General features: G+C 45.8%; 1 protein-coding gene and 1 pseudogene across 2 annotated transcripts in view; both read right to left on the bottom strand.

The window, feature by feature from the left end:
* The window catches only part of MGAT5 (alpha-1,6-mannosylglycoprotein 6-beta-N-acetylglucosaminyltransferase), a gene marked incomplete at its 3' end in the record, with an annotated part of 361,158 nt that overhangs the window by 289,720 nt on the left and 51,834 nt on the right, over window positions 1-19,604 (bottom strand). Inside the window, exon 2 of the mRNA XM_082840634.1 lies at window positions 17,302-17,351. The remainder of the gene's footprint in view (window positions 1-17,301; window positions 17,352-19,604) is intronic.
* On the bottom strand, window positions 12,454-12,973 carry LOC309963251 (glycine cleavage system H protein, mitochondrial-like; annotated as a pseudogene). The gene has a single exon. The product of its transcript is annotated as a glycine cleavage system H protein, mitochondrial-like (transcript).

Raw genomic sequence — 19,604 nt, 5'->3', positions numbered from 1 at the left:
CTCACCCTTGCCTGAAATCTCACCCCTAAGGCTGCCTTCAATACTTTCACGGTGATCAAAGCCAACTTTTCTCTTTCTCTGGACAAGGGTAGTGACACCGAGGACAAGCTCATGGTGACTGACAGAGCCTACCGGCCTTAGCCCAGAGAGAGAGAAGGTCCCTCTCAGGTGGCATTGTGTCACAGCATAACAGAGATGGGCAGCCTTTACAGACAAGAGCTTCCCCGCCAGGTGAACTTCCTTGATGCCAGCGGCTGTCCTAGGGCTGCTTAGTCCTCACCTGTGTTCTTTCTGCCCAGGAGACTGAGCAACTCTCCCACGTCCTCAGGCCAGCGCAGGGTGCTCCATTCAGAGTAACTATCTCTCCAAAGCAGGCCTACACATTCCAGCTAAAGTCATAACGGGATTTGGGACATCCCTGGTGGTGCAGTGGTTAAGACTCCACACTGCCAGTGCAGGGGACGTGGGTTTGATTCCCTAGTTGGGGAACTAAGATCCCGCATGCAGCGTGATGCTGATAGATATATAGATATATAGATACATAGATAGATAGATCATAACGGGCTTTGCCTGGACCATGTACGATGATCTGCTCAATTCTCCAGTTTGGGGAGAAGTAGGGTTAGGAATGTGTTTAGGAATCAGTCTTCTCTCTCACTTTCTTTCCCCCAGGTTGGCAGCAGGGAGCCACACCCTGTAAGCCACGGGCCTCAGGCAACATGCCTCTGTTTGGAATCCAGGGGTCCCCAAATGTGTGAAGCAGCAGAACTCCGAATGTCTTGGGCTCTGGGACACCAGGGGATCCTCTGTTTGGAATCCAGGGGTCCCCAAATGTGTGAAGCAGAACTCCGAATGTCTTGGGCTCTGGGACACCAGGGGATCCCTTGGACGCCCTTCTTCTGAACCAGGAACAATCCGACTGGCAGGACAGGGGACATGTTGTGGGCAGAGGCCTCAGCATCGCAGCAGAATGCAGAAAATATTGAAGAGTCACATCTCCCTGCTTTCCTACGGAATGTTTTTTCCTTGGTTACTCTTTTCACCACCCACGGCACTTACTGGTAAATAAGTGATTGCCACAGATCTGAGCAGGTTAGGGGGAAAAAAGACTCAAATTTGGGAAAGCTCTACCCCATCACTTAATCTCTTTTTCTGGGAACTGAAAAAACACCACTAGGATATGGTTCTAGGGGCTGAGTACCTGAATCCAGGTAAGCGCTTATACCAAAATTACTGTAGAAATAAGATGTGCAAAACATAGAGCCTTTACTGGGCTGTACAGTCATCATGTAAAAATGACAGTTATTTCCCTTAAGGGATGATAATTAATGCTGCCTTTACATAAGCCACTGTTTTTTAAGTTTTTCTTTTTTCCTGATGTTTTCCTGCATTAGCAATCAGCAGGGTAATGGACATCAGCGTCGGGCATTTTCTCTGAGAAATGAACACTTTCACCAACACTTGCCCACATGCAGAGGCATTCCCATTTGAATAACAAGGCAGGGGGACTTCCCTGGTGGCACGGTGGTTAAGAATCCACCTGCCAATGCAGGGGACACGGGTTCGAGCCCTGGTCCAAGAAGATCCCACATGCCGCAGAGCAACTAAGCCCGTGCGCCACAACTACGGAGCCTGCGCTCTAGAGCCCGCGAGCCACAACTACTGAGCCCGAATGGCACAACTACTGAAGCCCGTGCGCCTAGAGCCTGTGCTCCCCAACAACAGAAGCCACTGCAATGAGAAGCCCACGCACCTCAACGAAGAGTAGCCCCGGCTCGCCACAACTAGAGAAAGCCCGTGCACAGCAACGAAGACCCAACGCAGCCAATCAATCAATCAATCAAAAAGAAAAACAAGGCAGGGGGATGGGGGAGTTTGAGGGTATAGTTCTTGCCCCAGAGCATTCTGGGATTCCCTTGCACCTAATCACAAAGCCCCAAGAGGTTCTGCCCATACACTCAAAACAATACAAACGACTGAGGTGCAAGAAAAACTCTCCCGCGTCTCTAAAATGCTCTCCCCGCCAGACCGGCCTTTCCTCCCTGCCATTCAAACATTTTTGAGTACTTCTGTCAGGGACTGAGTATGTGACGATGAAGAGACATGATCCTGGCCCTCAAACTGTAGCGGGGAGACACACACGTCAATGGATCATTAGACTATAACATAAAAGTGGAATCTACCCACTGATTCAACCAGTGTTTTCTGAGCACCTACTACATGCAGGGCACTGTTCTGGATGCCAGTGTACAAAAGCAAGAGTACATAATAGACACAGGATAATCACGAGAACACAGAAGAAACCCATCACATTCTATCCAGGGGGATCAAGAAAGGCTTCTCTGAAAAAGGAAACCCTGGAAGGAGTCCTAAAAGACGAAAAGAAGATGGTGGAGGAAGGCATCCCCAGCGTGGGGTGGGAGCCTGTGCGTGGAGCAGAGGTACCAGCGACCAGCGACAGTCAAGGGAACTGTTGCCCTGCACACCTGGAACAGAAGGGGAGGCAGGGGGCCAAGATAAGTCTTGGACGGCAAGACAAGGTGACCAGGGACCTTGACGCCGCAGCAGGACTTAGGGCTCCCCTGTAGCTGAGTAATTTTGAAGAGCCTGAATCCCAGGAGTGGCGCGATCTGATTCCCATCTCAGATATAATACCCCGAAATGGTTTTTATTTTCAAGCACTGCCTCTCCTGCCTCAGAGGCTTGAAAATGCAAAAGACCGGCAGATTTAGATTTAGTAACTAGATACAAACAAGTTTCAAAAAAATAAGGCATATAAGATTCTTCTCTGTTTTAATTAGAGAAGATGGCTAGAAACTACTAAGGCGGCGGGGGTGGGGGGAGAAAAAGAAGAATGTTTTTTCACCAATCCCAAAAATCAAGTGAGCAAAAAGCAGCTTCCCAGAGACAAACCGTCCTGACTTAGTAATTCTGCTAGAACTGCTCATTTTCATCTCTGCTGGGACCAACAGAAGCTGCGTGACAAATGCTCTTCACGTCCCGTGTGGCCTGCTGCCACATCACACCTCGGTACGAGCCACACCAGCCTCCCAACTTGGCCACCAAGCTCGTGGTGAAGGAGCCAACCTCTGACAGATCCAGAAAGGAGTGAGTGTACATATTCTCACCGTGGACAATGGCTGCAAGGAAAGCTATTTTTTCCAAATAATATTTTATATTAATTTAACAGTTCAACATTCCCAAAGGCCTTCAAACTGAGGGCTGAATTTCCCCTATAACATGAAGGGCAATTTCAGATCCCCGTAGTCCAAAATTCAACCATTCAACATCCCATTCATTCTGTCCCTATAGACGAGACACACTTACTACTCAGAAAATGGTACCCTGTATATAATAAACTGATGCAATGAGATTGCATTGCAGTGTTATGGTTTCCAACCCAAATCCAGTTAGAAGCTCCTATGTCATATATCCTGTTTATTGACCACCCTTTAAGCCTATCAGCTACTCTAGCTTCAAATGAACTTGATTGCTTCGATACAAACACAAACTCCAATTTAATTTCTACACGACTAACTGCCTTCCAAATGAAATTCTAAAGCCCAACCAGTGAGATCATAATTAGGTTGGTTACGTTTTTTATTATAGAAGCAAGCACGTTAAATGTTACTGCCTTGAAGGCCCATGTTTCTATTAGCGAAGCCACACATGAAATAGACTGGGGATTTTTCTTCAACTACCACTGCGAGTTGCCAAGATGTTTAACTGCCACATTTTGGAACATTTCAAATGTTTCCAGTCAGAATCAAAACTGAGAGATGGGTTAAAAATTAGTCTTCACTGTATGCCGTGTATAATGAATTCCATCACTTAACATCCCAAAACAGGCAAAACTAACCTTGCTGAGAAGTCAGGTCGGTGCTTATGCTTGAGATGGGGGTGAATGCAGACCTTGACTAGAAGGAGGCACAGGGGAGCTGCCCGGTACTGTGCAGGGTTTACTTCTTGATCTGGGTACAAAGGGCTGTGCTAATTCACCAGGCTGTACACGAACCACGTGTAACTGTTCTTTCGTAGAATTCGGTTAAAGTTTAAAACATTAGGGTAGAGGACAATTCTGTCTACTCTCAAGAAGACCCTAATAGGTCAGCACTTCAATTCTATGTGGCATTTGAAAGAATGTGGGTTTCACATGGACAGAAATCAGATCAACAGAAATCCTGACCGGCTTTACTGGACATGCTTTCATTCTCTTTCATACATTTTCCTGAAAGATCTCAACCATATTGTTCATTGCGGCAGTATTTACAATTGCCAAGATATGGGAACAACCTAAGTGCCCATCAATGAATGAATGCATAAAGAAGATGTGGTGTGTCTAGATATACACAATGGAATATTACTCGGCCATAAAAAGATGAAGTCTTGCCATGTGCAACAATATGAATTGACCTTGAAGGTCTCATGCTAAGTGAAATAAGACAGAGAAAGATAAGTACTGTATGATATCACTCATATGTGGAATCTAAAAAAACACACGAACAAGAAAACAAAATAAATGAACAACCAACAAAAACAGGTAGATACAGAGAACACAGCAGTGGTTGCCAGACGAGAAGGGGTGGGGCAAAACAGGTGAAAGGGACCAACTGTTTGGTGATGGATGGAAACTAAACTTCGGATTGTGAGCAGCCTATAGGGCATATAGAAGATATAGTGTTGTATACATGAAACTTACATAATGTTACAAACCAACATTGCTTCAATAAAAAAAAGATACTAACCATCCTAACGGTCATGTGCGCAGCATGGGGAACACCCAGCGTGAATCATTATTTAACATCCCCTCCTCCATACAACACAACTACCTCCAGCAACAATCATGCAATAATCATCATTCTATTCTTGAATCATTTAGTTTTAAAATAACCATTTAAAAAGAAGGTCGAATTTATTTATTTATATATATTTTTAACATCTTTATTGGAGTATAGCTGCTTTACAATGGTGTGTTGGTTTCTGCTGTATAACAAAGTGAATCAGCTATATGTATACATATATCCCCATATCCCCTCCCTCTTGCGTCTCCCTCCCACCCTCCCTATCCCACCCCTCTAGGGGGTCACAAAGCATGAGCTGATCTCGCTGTGCTATGCAGCTGCTTCCCACTAGCTATCTATTTGACATTTGGTAGTGTATATATGTCAATGCTACTCTCTCACTTCGTCCCAGCTTACTCTCCCTGTGTCCTCAAATCCATTCTCTACGTCTGCATCTTTATCCCTGTCCTGCCCCTAGGTTCATTAAAACCTTTTTATTCCTTTGTTTTTTGAGATTCCATATATATGTGTTAGCATACGGTATTTGTTTTTTTCTCTTTCTGAATTACTTCACTCTGTATGACAGACTCTAGGTCCATCTACCTCACTACAAATAACTCAATTTTGTTTCTTTTTATGGCTGAGTAATATTGCATTGTGTATATGTGCCACATCTTCTTTATCCATTCATCTGTCGATGGACACTTAGGTTGCTTCCATGTCCTGGCTACTGTAAATAGTGCTGCAATGAACATTGTGGTACATGACTCTTTCTGAATTATGGTTTTCTCAGGCTATATGCCCAGTAGTGGAATTGCTGGATCATATGGTAGTTCTGTTTTTAGTTTTCTAAGGAACCTACATACTGTTCTCCATAGTGGCTGTATCAATTTACATTCCCACCAACAGTGCAAGAGGGTTCCCTTTTCTCCACACCCTCTCCAGCATTTATTGTTTGTAGATTTTCTAATGATGGCCATTTAAAAAGAGGGTCAATTTTTTTTTTTTTTTTTTTTTTTTGCAGTACGCGGGCCTCTCACTGTTGTGGCCTCTCCCGTTGCGGAGCACAGGCTCCGGATGCGCAGGCTCGGCGGCCATGGCTCAGGGGCCATGGCTCACGGGCCTAGCCACTCCACAGCATGTGGGATCTTCCCGGACCGGGGCACAAAGCCATGTCCCCTGCATCGGCTCAACTACTGCGCCACCAGGGAAGCCCAAGAAGGTCAATTTTAAAGTGACTTCTAAAATGCAGCAAAACATTTCTTCCATGAACTAAAATATGCACTTACCCAGCAATATGACACCTAGGAGTTCTCACTCTCTCACTGTTTTAAATTTTAAGCACATATTAAAAACTCCAGGGACTTCCCTGGTGGCGCAGTGGTTAAGAATCTGCCTGCCAATGCAGGGGACACGGGATTGAGCCCTGCTCCGGGAAGATCCCACATGCCGCGGAGCTAAGCCCGTGCACCACAACTACTGAAGCCCGTGCTCTAGCGCCCGCGAGCTACAACTACTGATCCCGCGTGCCTAGAGCCCATGCTCCGCAACTAGAGAAGCCACCGCAGTGAGAAGCCCGTGCACCGCAACGAAGAGCAGCCCCTGCTCGCCACTAGAGAAAGCCTGCGCGCAGCAACGAAGACCCCAGGCAGCCAAATAAATAAGTAAATAAATAACAACTCCAAATGGTCACACAGTGACAGAAGTGAAGAAACTCAATTTCCATTTGTTCATCTTCAACTGCGCTATCACTGTTTATCTCAAAGCCGTATTTAAACATAAGAACATGTTGTACCATAAGGACGAAAGGCATGAAGTACTCCTAAAGCAGCTCCAACACGGCCGAACTGCTAGGAACTTAACCCTCAAATCAATGTGTATCACTCGGTCCACGTGTATCAGGGTCAACTGTATAACAGAGTTGCCCAAATTAATTTCCATGTACAATACGATGCTTATTAAGGGGAACTTTTTTTTAAGTGTGCTAATCTGATGTGTGTAAATAAATATATACTCACACATATGTATATGTAATTATTAACAGCAGCAACTATTCAGAATTTAGAGGAACAAAAGAGTTTTTCCAGAAACTATTTTATCAGTGGCTTTTTTCAGATTTGCCCACACATGGTGGTATCAAACCGCAGACTGGCTGAAGTCAGCTGTACAGGTTTTAGCCTCTGTAAAGGCTGCCCCGCCTGACAGCCCGACCTGCAGGGGTCCGCTCCCATGGCTCCACCCATGGGAGGCAGCTGCACACAGCCAAAGGAATCCTGCAGACAGAAGGCGTCTGAAGACACAAAATAAACGTCCAAGTTCAGACACAAAAGCTTTTGTGTTGCGCACATTAAGACAGCCCTTGCAGTTTATAGTGAGGGTAAAGCAGGGTTTCTCAACGTCAGCACCCTTGGCTATTTGGGCGGGCTAATTCCTTGCTGTGGGACCGTCCTGTATGTTACAGGATGTTAATCTGCCTGCCTGGGCTCTCTCCACTGCATACACAGACATACACTCCCATACCCTTGGACCAAGATGTAACAAAGGTCGCCCTTCACCAACAGCTCAGAGGCCCTCGGGTGGAGGTTAGAACACCTTGGGAAGAAACACAGGAAATCAAGCCCAGTGCTGCCCCAGGGAAGGGAGACGTGGTTTATTTTTAGAGCTCCCTTTTCATTCTTAGCAAATGCATCTATTTCTTATTCAAACACACATTTAATTAAATACACAAAGAGAGGGTGTGCCACTGAAAAAAATGCCCGTAGCCCTCTCAAATTATTTTTCCTTTATTTTCAAATATTTACCTAATGAACGGAAACAAAACGAACATCTTTCCCAAAAGGCCATCCCAGCCCAAGAGAGATATTCTATAAACACGGACATAAATGACCACTGTAAAGAAAATACTTCCGGACATGCCTCCACCCCCGAATCACTTCTTTTACACACGATTCTAACTTGCTGTGGTTCCTCCAGATCAAAGCAGCGTGGGAGCGGCAAATCAGAACAGCAGCAGCAAGGTAAGCATAGTGTCCCCAGACAGACTTGGGAGAGGCAGCCTGGGTATTGCAAAAAAAGAGCCGGGGATTCGGGGACAGGAAACCTGGATCTGAGTCTCTGTTCTACCACTTTCTCACCCTGGGGCTCTGACCAAATCACAACCTCCCAAGATGCCAGCTTTTATTTATGAAATGGAGGGTGATGTGTGCTTCTAAGAGCTGCCTTGAGAACTAACTATTGGAACTAAGTGAAGGTTTTCATCCAGGTGTCAAATGTTATTACCTTTATTTTAGAATTACACACATCACCAGTCTCAGCCAGAGGTAACTGCTGGCTTTACCAATAGGAATTTTGTCACTGGAAACAGCCCCAGGGTTGGTTCCAACAGCATGAACAGCAGATCCAGAAGGTGGAAAAGAGTAGGAAACGTGAAAGCGTAGAGCACGGGAGCGAAGGGCAGGGAAGCCAGACTGCCTGGGTTCTCATCCCACTGGGTGACGCTGGGCAACTTGTTTGACTTCTACATGCTTCAGTCTCCACCTACAAACTGGGGATAACGGTGGCACCGTCGGTGCCCATTATTTGCGGTAGTGATACTTTACAAAAATCTCTGTGAACACTGACTTGGCAAATATTAAACCAGTGATCCTAGGGGAAGGGAATACGGGCTTAGGTTCCTGTGAGCCTCTGGTCAGAACATTTTTGTCCACTGATCAACACGTAACCATGGGGACTTCCCTGGCGGTCCAGTGGTTAAGACTCTGCGCTTCCACTGCAGGGGGCAAGGGTTCAATCCCTGGTCGGGAACGAAGATCCCACGTGTCTCGTGACCAATAAATAAATAAATACATACATAAAAAATTTGCTGTCACCTATTAAAATCTTTTTAAAATCAGAAATAAATTATTTTTAAAAATACATAACCATGTTTTATGTCCTTCCGTTTTAAGACACCTTATTTAATATATGCGGTTGATTCATCAATATTGAACTCACAGCCAACAGGACTATAACTCATGCTTGAAGAAGCTTATCTAACACACCTGTTTTCTCCCTAAGGCACAGCACAGCCTTCTAGCACTTCGGAACTCTAGATATAATTCCAGTACTACCCTTAGGGGCCATTTTAAACAACAAACTCACCAACCAAAAAAAAAAAAGCTCAAAAATGCCAAGAGTTGCACTAATGAGACCACGAAGAGGACACCTTGTTATAGTAGGAGACCTGAAACAGGAAGGCAGAGCATCTCCTATCTGAGCTGGGAACATGCACATCAGTATCTCAAATTTTCCTCCACTCTGTGTGTGTCTACAAAGGGTCACACAGTGCTACAACTACTGATTTGAGCGTTATACAAATAAGTTGTAACAAGGAGGCAAATTTGCACATACAGAATCCGCAAATAATGAGGATCAACTGTACCAGACTCACAAAGTAGCTCTGATGATTCAATGAATGGATACAGATAAAGCACTGAGAACTTCCCCATGTGCAGGAAGCACTCCACAGATGTTATTATTGGGGAGTCAAATATGTCCATAACATATCACATGGTGTAAAAGGCTTAACAAAACTGTGAAAAAAGAACTTAGATGGTGGTAGAGAACCACAGGCGAGGGAGTATGGCAAAGAATAAAGAAATCAAAAACCAAAACTCAGGAAATTTCTTCCCTAAAGGAATCTTCCACTTAACCTATTTAACTTTCTTTCTCTCCACCAAAAGGTTACACTCCCCAGGCCAGCCGTCTACCGTTCCGCTCTCACATACATTCTCTGGATGCTTTGTCCTTTTTGCAACGTATGGTAGGAAACTACATTTCCCCAACTCCCTCACCAACTGGCTTCCAGGTAGGGTTGGCCTGCGGGAGACAGCAACAGCAGCTGGGAGGACAGGCGCAGGGAAGGGGTCGGGGTCTCTCATCCACTTTCCATCCACCCACCAGCATCTCCTCCAGGGATGCAGCCCTTTCCAAAGGGTTCTACTTCCCGTTTCTGGTAACACTTGCAACTCCCATGCTCCCTGCAGTCCTCGGGGTGGATTTCTTCTGGTGGCTGCAAATCTCTGGGTTGTCACATGGTCTTTGGTACATCAATGTCACCTCTTCCGTCACCTACAAACCCAGTTTTCTGTAGTAGGTCCTCTGGTCAAAATGCCTAGTCCAGTTATCCTGACTGACATGATACCACATGTGGCTCCAAAAAGATGCTAAACCTGCAACTCTCCTGCCAAGACCAGCTCCCCTACACACACAAACACACACACACACCCCCTGTTCTTCCCACAATCTCACCTCACATTCAGACTCTCTGGATTGAGGACAAATAAAGGTGCTTTGGTTTGCTTTCTTTTAATTCACTGCTGCCGGAAGAAAGTGCACTTACAAAACTATTAGAGTTACTTCAGCTTTTTATCAAGTACGTTACCTCCCCCTTTCAACAAGGGTTACAGGCTGCCCCTGCTCCAACCGTCTCTGCTTGAGTGCTATTTACTTTTAAAAGACTAAGCAGTACTCTCCCCTCACACATACCTTGATTTAAAAAAAAAAAAAAATCCAAATGCGGCCGATGGCACATGGCCAATTTCCTCTCACGGTCAGCACTAGTCATGGCTGCTGACAGCGGCCAGTATAATCAATGTCCATTAATTCTGAGGCAATTTCCAATCTTCTCTTCCCATTGTTTCTTACTCAGGGCATAAAAATGCAACGCCTGACCATAATCACGAACAGGCGTAAAAGAGGAGTAAACAAGTTCAGGTGGATAAAAGAATGCAAGAGTGAACAAGATTCTGATAAGTGAATCACAGAAGCAGGAGAAAGGGGGCCTGTGGGCAATGCTCGCTACTCACTGAATGCCTGTTCCCTTCTCCTCCCTAGACGCACAGGTGGATGACGTGTCCCAGCAAGGTGAGGCCAGGGGACCTGCGTCTGTGCCCCCTTCCAGGGGGCTAGAATGAACGCCACTGCAGGGTGATCCTGGAGGGCAGGGGTTCACGAAGGCAGTGCCTATTTAGCCTTGGTCGCTAAATGACTTTTTTTTTAATTGAAGTAGAGTTGATTTTAAATATTGTAAGTTTCAGGTGTACAGCATGATTCAGTTATACATATATATGTATATATCTATAGTCCTTTTTCTCTGATTCTTTTCCATTTTAGGTTATTACAGGATATTGAATATTGTTTCCCATGCTATACAGTAAATCCTTTTTGTTTATTTTATATATCGTAGTATGTATCTGTTAATCCCATACGCCCAGTTTATCTCTCACCCCTCTCCTTTGGTAACCATAAGTTTGTTTCCTATGTCTGTGAGTCTGTTTCGTAAATAAGTTCATTTGTACTATTTTTTTTTAATTATTTATTTTTTTTTGCTGTACGCGGGCCTCTCACTGTTGTGGCCTCTCCCGTTGCGGAGCACAGGCTCCGGACGCGCAGGCTCAGCGGCCATGGCTCACGGGCCCGGCCGCTCCGCGGCATGTGGGATCTTCCCAGACCAGGGCACAAACCCGTGTCCCCTGCATCGGCAGGCGGACTCTCAACCACTACGCCACCAGGGAAGCCCCTTGTACTATTTTTTAGATTCCACATAGAAGTGATATAATATTTGCCTTTGTCTGACTTACTTGACTTAGTATGATAATCTCTAGGTCCATCCATGTTGCTACTCATTCTTTTTTATGGCTGAGTGATATTCTGTTGTATATATGTACCACATCTTTATCCATTCATCTGCCGATGGACATTTAGGTTGCTTTATGTCTTGGCTATTGTGAATAGTGCTGTTATGAACACTGGGGTGCATATATCTTTTCAAATTCGACTTTTTCCAGATATATGCCCAAGAGTGGGATTGCTGGGTCGTATGGTAGTTCTAGTTTTAGTTTTTTAAGCAACCTCCATACTATTCTCCATAGTGGCTGTATCAAACTACATTCCCGCCAACAGTGCAAGAGGGTTCCCTTTTCTCCACACCCTCTCCAGCATTTATTATGCTAAATGACTTCTTAAAAGGGGTAATTTCTCCACCTCCACCAGCCTAAAACTATGAACTAGGAAAAAGAAACTTGCACTGGGTATGACTATACGTATAGACACACACACACACACACACAGGTCCTTCTGTTACAGAAGGTCACAAAAGCAGGACGTGTGCCTTTCAAATGAGCTGGGCAGACATCTGGTCAAGGTGGCCAAAGGCGTATATGAAATAACCCCCAGCAGGTCCCTTCCAGACGGATCTCTATAAAGAGAGATCACCATTTGGGTGAGGAACACAGAAATGGGCACTGTTCCTGGTTCCTCATCTCCTGTCGGGGAGAACAGTGCCCTGCAGACCAATAACACTTTCACTTTGTAGCATAAAAACCAGGATTCAGAGAGGTCAGGGTGGGCCCTCCAGCAGAAACAGAGCTGAGACCCCCATCTCCCAGGTCAGTGCTACTACTCAAAGCGGGTGGGAGCATCCACAGAGGGGGGCCAGTCCACCAAGTGTTTCTGGTCTTTGAAGAGCTAAGTACCAAAACTGAGGGTAAGTGTCCTTTTAACTTTTACAGTCAGTGGACAAGGTAACTCTATGTCTTTGAATCTCATACTAAAATTGAAGGCTAGTATTTTATACTTTTTTTTTTTTTTCAGATTAAGTTGTTTCAAACTAGTTTATTTAGGGGTTCCATTTTCACTCCTCAATAGATTTTACGTATTTCTCATATGCTTCTTCACTCATTAGTTCATCTAGTTCTGAAGGGTTACTGAGTGTCATCTTGATCAGCCAACCATCTTCATAGCAAGATTTGTTGACAAGTCCTGGATTTTCTGCCAGAGCTTCATTAATTTCAGTTAATTATCCTGATAGAGGAGAATAGAGTTCACTAGCAGCTTTCACACTTTCCAAAGCACCAAATTCCTCGTTTGTTCAATTTTGTCCCAACTTCAGGCAGACTACAGTAAACAACATCTCCCAAAGCTTCCTGTGCAAAATTGCTGATTCCCACTGTTCCAAAACCGTTTTCTGCTGTTACCCATTCATGTTTGTCTGTGAATTTATGATCCGACAGCAGAGCGGGTCCGGTGCGCAGCGCCCGCACGGCGCCCGCCCGCAGTCCCCAGGGCCGCGGCGGGCAGGGCACGTTGGGCGCAGAGACGGCGCGCAGGCTGCAGACCGCGGCCCGCACGCTCCGTGCCACTCGCAGCGCCATGTGCGCAGGGGACCACTTCCTTCTTTCTTTAATCTCACTTTTTCTAGCAATTTATTTTTATGGTACCAGACCATGATGATTTAGAATTTTAAAAAACGGTTCCAGGCTTCCCTAGTGGCACAGTGGTTGAGAGTCCGCCTGCCGATGCAGGGGACACGGGTTCGTGCCCCGGTCCGGGAAGTTCCCACATGCCGCGGAGCGGCTGGGCCCGTGAGCCATGGCCGCTGAGCCTGCGTGGCCGGAGCCTGTGCTCCGCAGTGGGAGAGGCCACAAACTCTTCAACCAAATTCCCATGGCCACCACACCCCCTTCCCCAATCCTTCCTGACTCACCCTCACCCAGGCTCTCCTCTACCTTTCACCCTTCCTTTCCAGCAGGCATCTCCCTTTAAATGGGTGGTGGTAAACTTTCCGGTAGCCCCTCCAATGCATGCGCAGTGGGCACTGACTCCTGTGAGCCATCCTGAGCTCAGACCAAAAGGAAGAGTTAAAAGTAATCAGTCATCCATCCACACAGCCTAAATAACACAGGACTCCGGTCCCAGAAAGCCATCACGGTAAAAGAAGAAAAAAACCGTCCGTGGCCCTTACTCGCGTTAACTAACCCGAGGGAGAGCCTCAGCCTACGCAACAGATGCTCTCTATCCATCACCTAAACCTGAGACGCAAAGTAAAGGAACCTTCGCCTGTCTCCTCCAGGGAGGTCGACATACGTGGAGAGATGCCACGCCGGCCTGGGGAGAAAGGAGAGGTTACTGACAGAGTGAGTCACGTGTGTGGCATCAAGTATGATGAAGTGTATTACGGGAAGGGGACGTGGACGGCATTAGCTCTGTCCAGCGGGACCCACTGAACTGCCCATTACAAGGGAGCCCTGAACTAGTGGAGGAGGAGGACTTGGGGAGAAGGATTTAAACACATACACCTCCTTGAAAATGAATGAAGAGAAACCGTCTAGACGACAATGACGGGACAGTGACGTAACGAACGAAACCATAGGAAAGGGCGGAGCCAGGCAGCACCAACCCTCCCCGGAGCGTTCCAGGCAGGCCACGTGTTTTAGACTTTCCAGGGACAAAAGGATGGTAATTTTAACAGACGCCGACATAGGCACGTTTCACAGTTACTAAGACGTGTCATCCACAAGTTCAGAAAGGCAGGGACTCGAGGGGGATGTAAATGAGCAAGTTTTCCACTAAGGCTCTGCACTTGTCTGGGTATTTGAAATATTTAAACATTTTTCAGTATTTTTTTTCAAGTATCACCAGAGAACAGACACATGACGCTGTTTTGAAACGTCTTGCCACAAACCGGGAATTCTGATCAGATCCAGTCCAAACCAGGCATGCCTTGGGAAGACAACTGCTCTGCTGTTCCACGTCTGGCCTGGTGACAAGGGGCAGCCCCAGCCCTGACCTCTGCCCTGCACCCCACCTTTCCCTGGGGCAAACAGGGCATCGAGGTTAATCCAACATGCCCAGCTATCAATGGGCGGCAGCTGTCTAGACAGACTGCAGGCAACTCTTGGGCTTGGAGAAGGAGGGCCGAGATGGAGATCCAATGTGCACCACAGGCAAAGGGCCGGGAAGGTGACAACCATCCTCAGCTGACTCTCTTCCCAAATCCTGTGGCCACCATCAAGCTGGTTCAAGAGCCTGTCCCTGCCCCACTCCAGGCAGGCCATGCAGTGGATGCGGCTGCACGGCACACAGCCAAGGTCAGGCACTGACATTTCCCAAGACGTGACTAACAGCCTGGGAACCACAGAAAGCAATCTGAGCACGGACAGTGAAGGCTGTTTCATCTTAATTGCATCCAAGACTTGCCATCTAAGCCCCCATTTGTGTTACACCTCTTCCAAGATTACTCATCTTTGATGCCAACAGGAGAACGCCATGAACTTGAAAACTCCATCATCTGGATTTGTTGATGACTGTATTTCAACGCCTGCATGAGCAGGATGAAAAGAAAATGAAACCAAATTTTTCCTGCCTGTAACACCTGTTTCTTTTTGACACTCATTGGCTCGGCTCATCCTGCTGCCACATGCCAGGTTGTGTACTCGCCACCGGTGGTGTGAAAAGGAATAAGGCCAACCCTCGTGCTCAAGGAATGTACAGTCTAGACAGACCCACAGTGAGGAACACGCCTTCTGCTGCCCTCCTGCGCCTTAGCCTTCTCCTCTGGCAGTGTGTGTTCACGAGATCTGCTGGGGTGGCTATGGTTTTAACTTCCATTTTTATCAACACTGCATCCTTCTCTTCCGGTCAGGTCTCCAGAAATGAAACTCAGAGATGGTTCTTTGAGAAACTAAGGCATAAAAAACCAGGTACAGATCTACCAACCTATGTGAGAAACATTTTCTGACACCCATTTCCCAGCAACACCCTTTCTTACCACAGACTCTGTAGCAGAGTTAGAGTCATTTGTTTCCAGAAGCCAATCATTTCCCTGATCTAAACCGACTCAGGGTTACACATAAACCCAAGCCTAAAGCTGGGACAACTTCCTTCCCGTTGAATAAGAAGAAAGACAGTTTTACAAAATGGCCAGGGGAGAAGGGTGACTGCTTCTCCACCTTCAGGAAGACCCAACCACCTCCGAAGTCCTGGGCGTTGTCAAAGTGTGGAGGGTGTGCTTTATAATCTGAAGGCTAATTTAAAAGATGGTAAGACACGCAATCTCATCTGTGATACGGCTTTCAAGTTATAAATGTCAGTGACAGCCAGTCTGCTGCGTTGGGAACTCCTCCAACAGGTTGACAGCAGCCCAATTCCATGGTTCTGGAGGAGGCTGACAGACAGCTGCTCTTTCAGTAGTTATTTTGAAAGGAGCCAAGAGGCCCTTCCAAAGGCAGCTAGGTATTGGCGCGCTGAAGGGGGAAGGTGACACCATATCTGGTGGCAGGTAGACACAGCCCAGGAGTGCCACATGATGCCAACACGTCTGCGTGCTCCACAAAGACTGTCAACCCCACACAGAGCAGGAAAAAAAGAAAAAGAAAATCACAGCAGAGAGGCAGAAAGATGCACATCCTTCCCAGAGCATAAGCCATTGCACCTGGGTATCAGGGACCGCAGACCCAGCTCCTATTCTTCACGATGCCAGCCTGCTACAGCCCCAGCTGCCATGCCTCGCACCTCCTGGGAGGGCAGTGAACGGACTTCCTTATCTGTCGGCACTCCACTAGTTTCAGAACAGACCCTTGAAGATAGATGGTTTACCTGTCCGGTCCCTGAACTGAAAACCACTCCCTTTCAGTCATGTGTGTGATGTGGAGGTAGGGGGATGTATAAGAGGGATTAAATATGCTTGTTCTTAGACAAAACCCTATGTCTTTAGACACGCAAAACCTCTTTGAGGTTCTGACAGAGACACTTCTTGTTTCTCTGGTTTCTCCCAGCGGGACAAACTTTCAAGGTGACAGCTAAAGAGAAGCCTCTGATAAAAGTCACATGGTCACATAATTTGAGTTCTAACTAAGGCTTTTATTCACATCAGACATTCATCTGCTTGTCAGTTGCTGGAATGGATTTTCCTGTGATGTCGTTAGGGACAAAGTTTGTTCAAAGATCCACACGCATAAGAGAAACAAGAATTATGAATGTTTCACGTTTCGTTCGGCTGGTCCCATAATCTTGACACCCAAATCCTATTAGCCTGTAAAATCCAAAAATTCTGCTCCCAAGCTGAATGTCTGATTTACCAAGGTGACTCTCAAAGGTAGCTTAGACAGTGGGTTTAAGCACTCAGGACTATTCATACAGTTAGAACAAGGAAGCACTCAGCAAAGTGCTTCCTCCGTAAAATACGTTCATAACTGGGGGCTTAGGAAAATGTACTCCGTGAACAATTCCTTGATACAGACACAGTTCAGAGATTGTGCAGTCATTCTGAGTCACACTCTCCACTTCATTGGCTTTGCTTATTTATGTTCATACCATGATCCTCTGTGTCTGAAGGGGCCAGCCCTTCCACCTAAGAGTATCAGGCCATAATCCAGCCCAGTACATTTACGTTTGATAATGACTAAGTAATAAATGACCTTCTGCTCCAGTCACTTCACTAATTCGAGGCAGATAAAACATTCTTGCCCAGCTAACCCAAAAGATAAATTCCACCAGGTTTCAACCGAATAGCCAGGGACGTACGTCTCCTTGGGATTGAGTTGCGCTAGAAGGGCAACCCCCCGGCCCTTTGGGACTGTGGTGCATTTTGACGGTTCCAAATGCTAACGTCTGACTCAAATCCTCGGTCCTCTCCCCCTAAGGGCAAATATCCCAGGGTCTGTGCTTAGCCAGGTAAATATGTGCTTACTGTGGTACTTACATGGCCTGATGGATCCGCCTCCAATGTCTACTACAGAGCAGTAATCACTCCTGCAATCACAAGAACAAAGACATTTTTAAGTTTCTCCTCTTTAAGAACTTGATCCATTGCAAACACACAGGCTGACAAAGAGCTTCTGCGAACTAGGCCTCTCACATTTCGGAACCGAATGCCTTTTAAGATAAATACCGAAAAATAGCTAGGTGAGCATTCCCTATCACTTCAACACCCAGAGGCATTTGTCTAAAAAATTACATTACCTCACTTGTTAGGATCCAAATCCATCCAGTATTAGTTCAGCAGGAGTAAGGCTACATTTGGCGAAGATGGAGCATCTCCACAAAACCGTTCTTTGTTCCAAGTCTCAGGAGGCATTAAACCAAAGCTTTTACCAATCCTAATGCTTCCCGGACTAGACTACATTAATTTATACACACAGTCTCAAGTAGGTGTACACACGTGACTTAAAAAATACATAGCTCTACGACAAAAAACCAAGGAGTCTGCAATACGAGATAAAGCCAGTTGAATTACAAGCCTGTTCATTTAAATATAACAGATTACTTGTACCTGCTTCACCTTGAATAAAATCAGGAAAGCAGTAAAAAGGCCATTTTAGAAATATATCTACTATGTGTGCTTCTGATATCACTAATATTTTCCCTCTATAAAACCTTACTGGGCTTCCCTGGTGGCGCAGTGGTTGAGAATCTGCCTGCTAATGCAGGGGACACAGGTTCGAGCCCTGGTCTGGGAGGATCCCACATGCCGCGGAGCAACTAGGCCCGTGAGCCACAACTACTGAGCCTGCGCATCTGAAGCCTGTGCTCCGCTACAAGAGAGGCCGTGATCGTGAGAGGCCCACGCGCCGTGATGAAGAGCGGCCCCCACTTGCCACAACTAGAGAAAGCCGTCGCACAGAAACGAAGACCCAACACAGCAAAAATTAATTAATTAATTAATAAACTCCTACCAATGACATCTTCTTTAAAAAAAAAAAACTCCTTTACAGAAAAACAAAAGGGGGAAAACATGTCCTTTTAACAAATACATACAGTGTGTTTCTGATATTCATGGAATTTATCAGCAGAGAATTATAGAACTGAAAGAGAGCTCAATAGAGAGGGAGGGAAGGAGAGGGAGGGAGGGAAGGAGAGGGAGGGAGGGAGGGAAGGAGAGGGAGAGGAAAAGAATAAAGATGATGCTGAACAGACCCATCTTCAAACTAACTGCCCAGAAGTCTTCTAAGACTAGCCAACTGGTCTACTTTTTTACTTAAGACCCTCATGGAAGAACATGTACCATATTCTGCTGGGAAATGTCTGAAAGAGTTTTGTTTTTTTAATACAAAGATGATTCTCTCTTTATATGGTCTGCAGCATATAACTACCCTTCACAGCACTAACATTTTTGTCTGTGTCAACAATCTCTGAACAATAGCAGAGGGTTGGTGCACTGGGGCAACTTACAAGAGCAGATTCAACCTGCTGTTATTCCAAATCCACCGTCTCCATGAAACAGTCTGGCCTCAAATGCTTGCTAAGGAAGGGTAGAAGGCTGGAAGGAACTGAATCAATGCTGGTGACCACGGGGCCCCTTTTGTACCAGCTTCATTCTGAGATAGCTTTGAGGTGAAGGAATGGGTTATCATGATACAGAAAAAGCTACTAACTCCTGTAAGCAGCACCAAGATACATTTCAAGAAAACAATCCTAAGCATCTTGGTCAACATCAAAAACACATTCTCATGTAGCAGTGTCAGCTAACAAAATGAACACCCATGTGCCTCCGACTGCAATAATATCAACTTACTTTCAGTGCCTTAACTCTTTTCTGTATGTTTTCATAAACACCTAATTTGGTATATTACCTGGCAATTTGCCTTTGAATGTTGCGATCAAGTGCACAGCCCGTGGTGACTTAATGAATCATACCAGTAGTGACACTGGTATGATTCATAAGTCAAGGTGTTCATGATGTGCCAAAAGGAAGAGAAAAGTTCATTACCCTTTACCTCCCCCAACGCTTTCAAATCTGGATTTTCTTTAATAATACTCAGACTAATTAAGAACTCAATCTCGACGTCAAGAATCAGACAAGCTGTTCCCTGAGTCATACGCAAACTACTGCATTATGCTTGGCTCTATACGTTAGCAAAATTCGTGGTCACCAAGAAACCCAAAGGCCATTCACTTTAATCCTCAGCAAAGCTTTAATGTTCAACTAATCTTAAATATCATTTCCTGCAGAGCCAGGTATATAAGATTAAAGTTTATAGCCATTTGTAGTTGCATCTATAGATA

Source organism: Leucopleurus acutus, assembly GCF_964270905.1.
Source record: "Leucopleurus acutus genome assembly, chromosome: 6".
NCBI classification, from domain to species: domain Eukaryota; kingdom Metazoa; phylum Chordata; class Mammalia; order Artiodactyla; family Delphinidae; genus Leucopleurus; species Leucopleurus acutus.
This window is presented reverse-complemented; position numbering and strand designations above follow the sequence as displayed.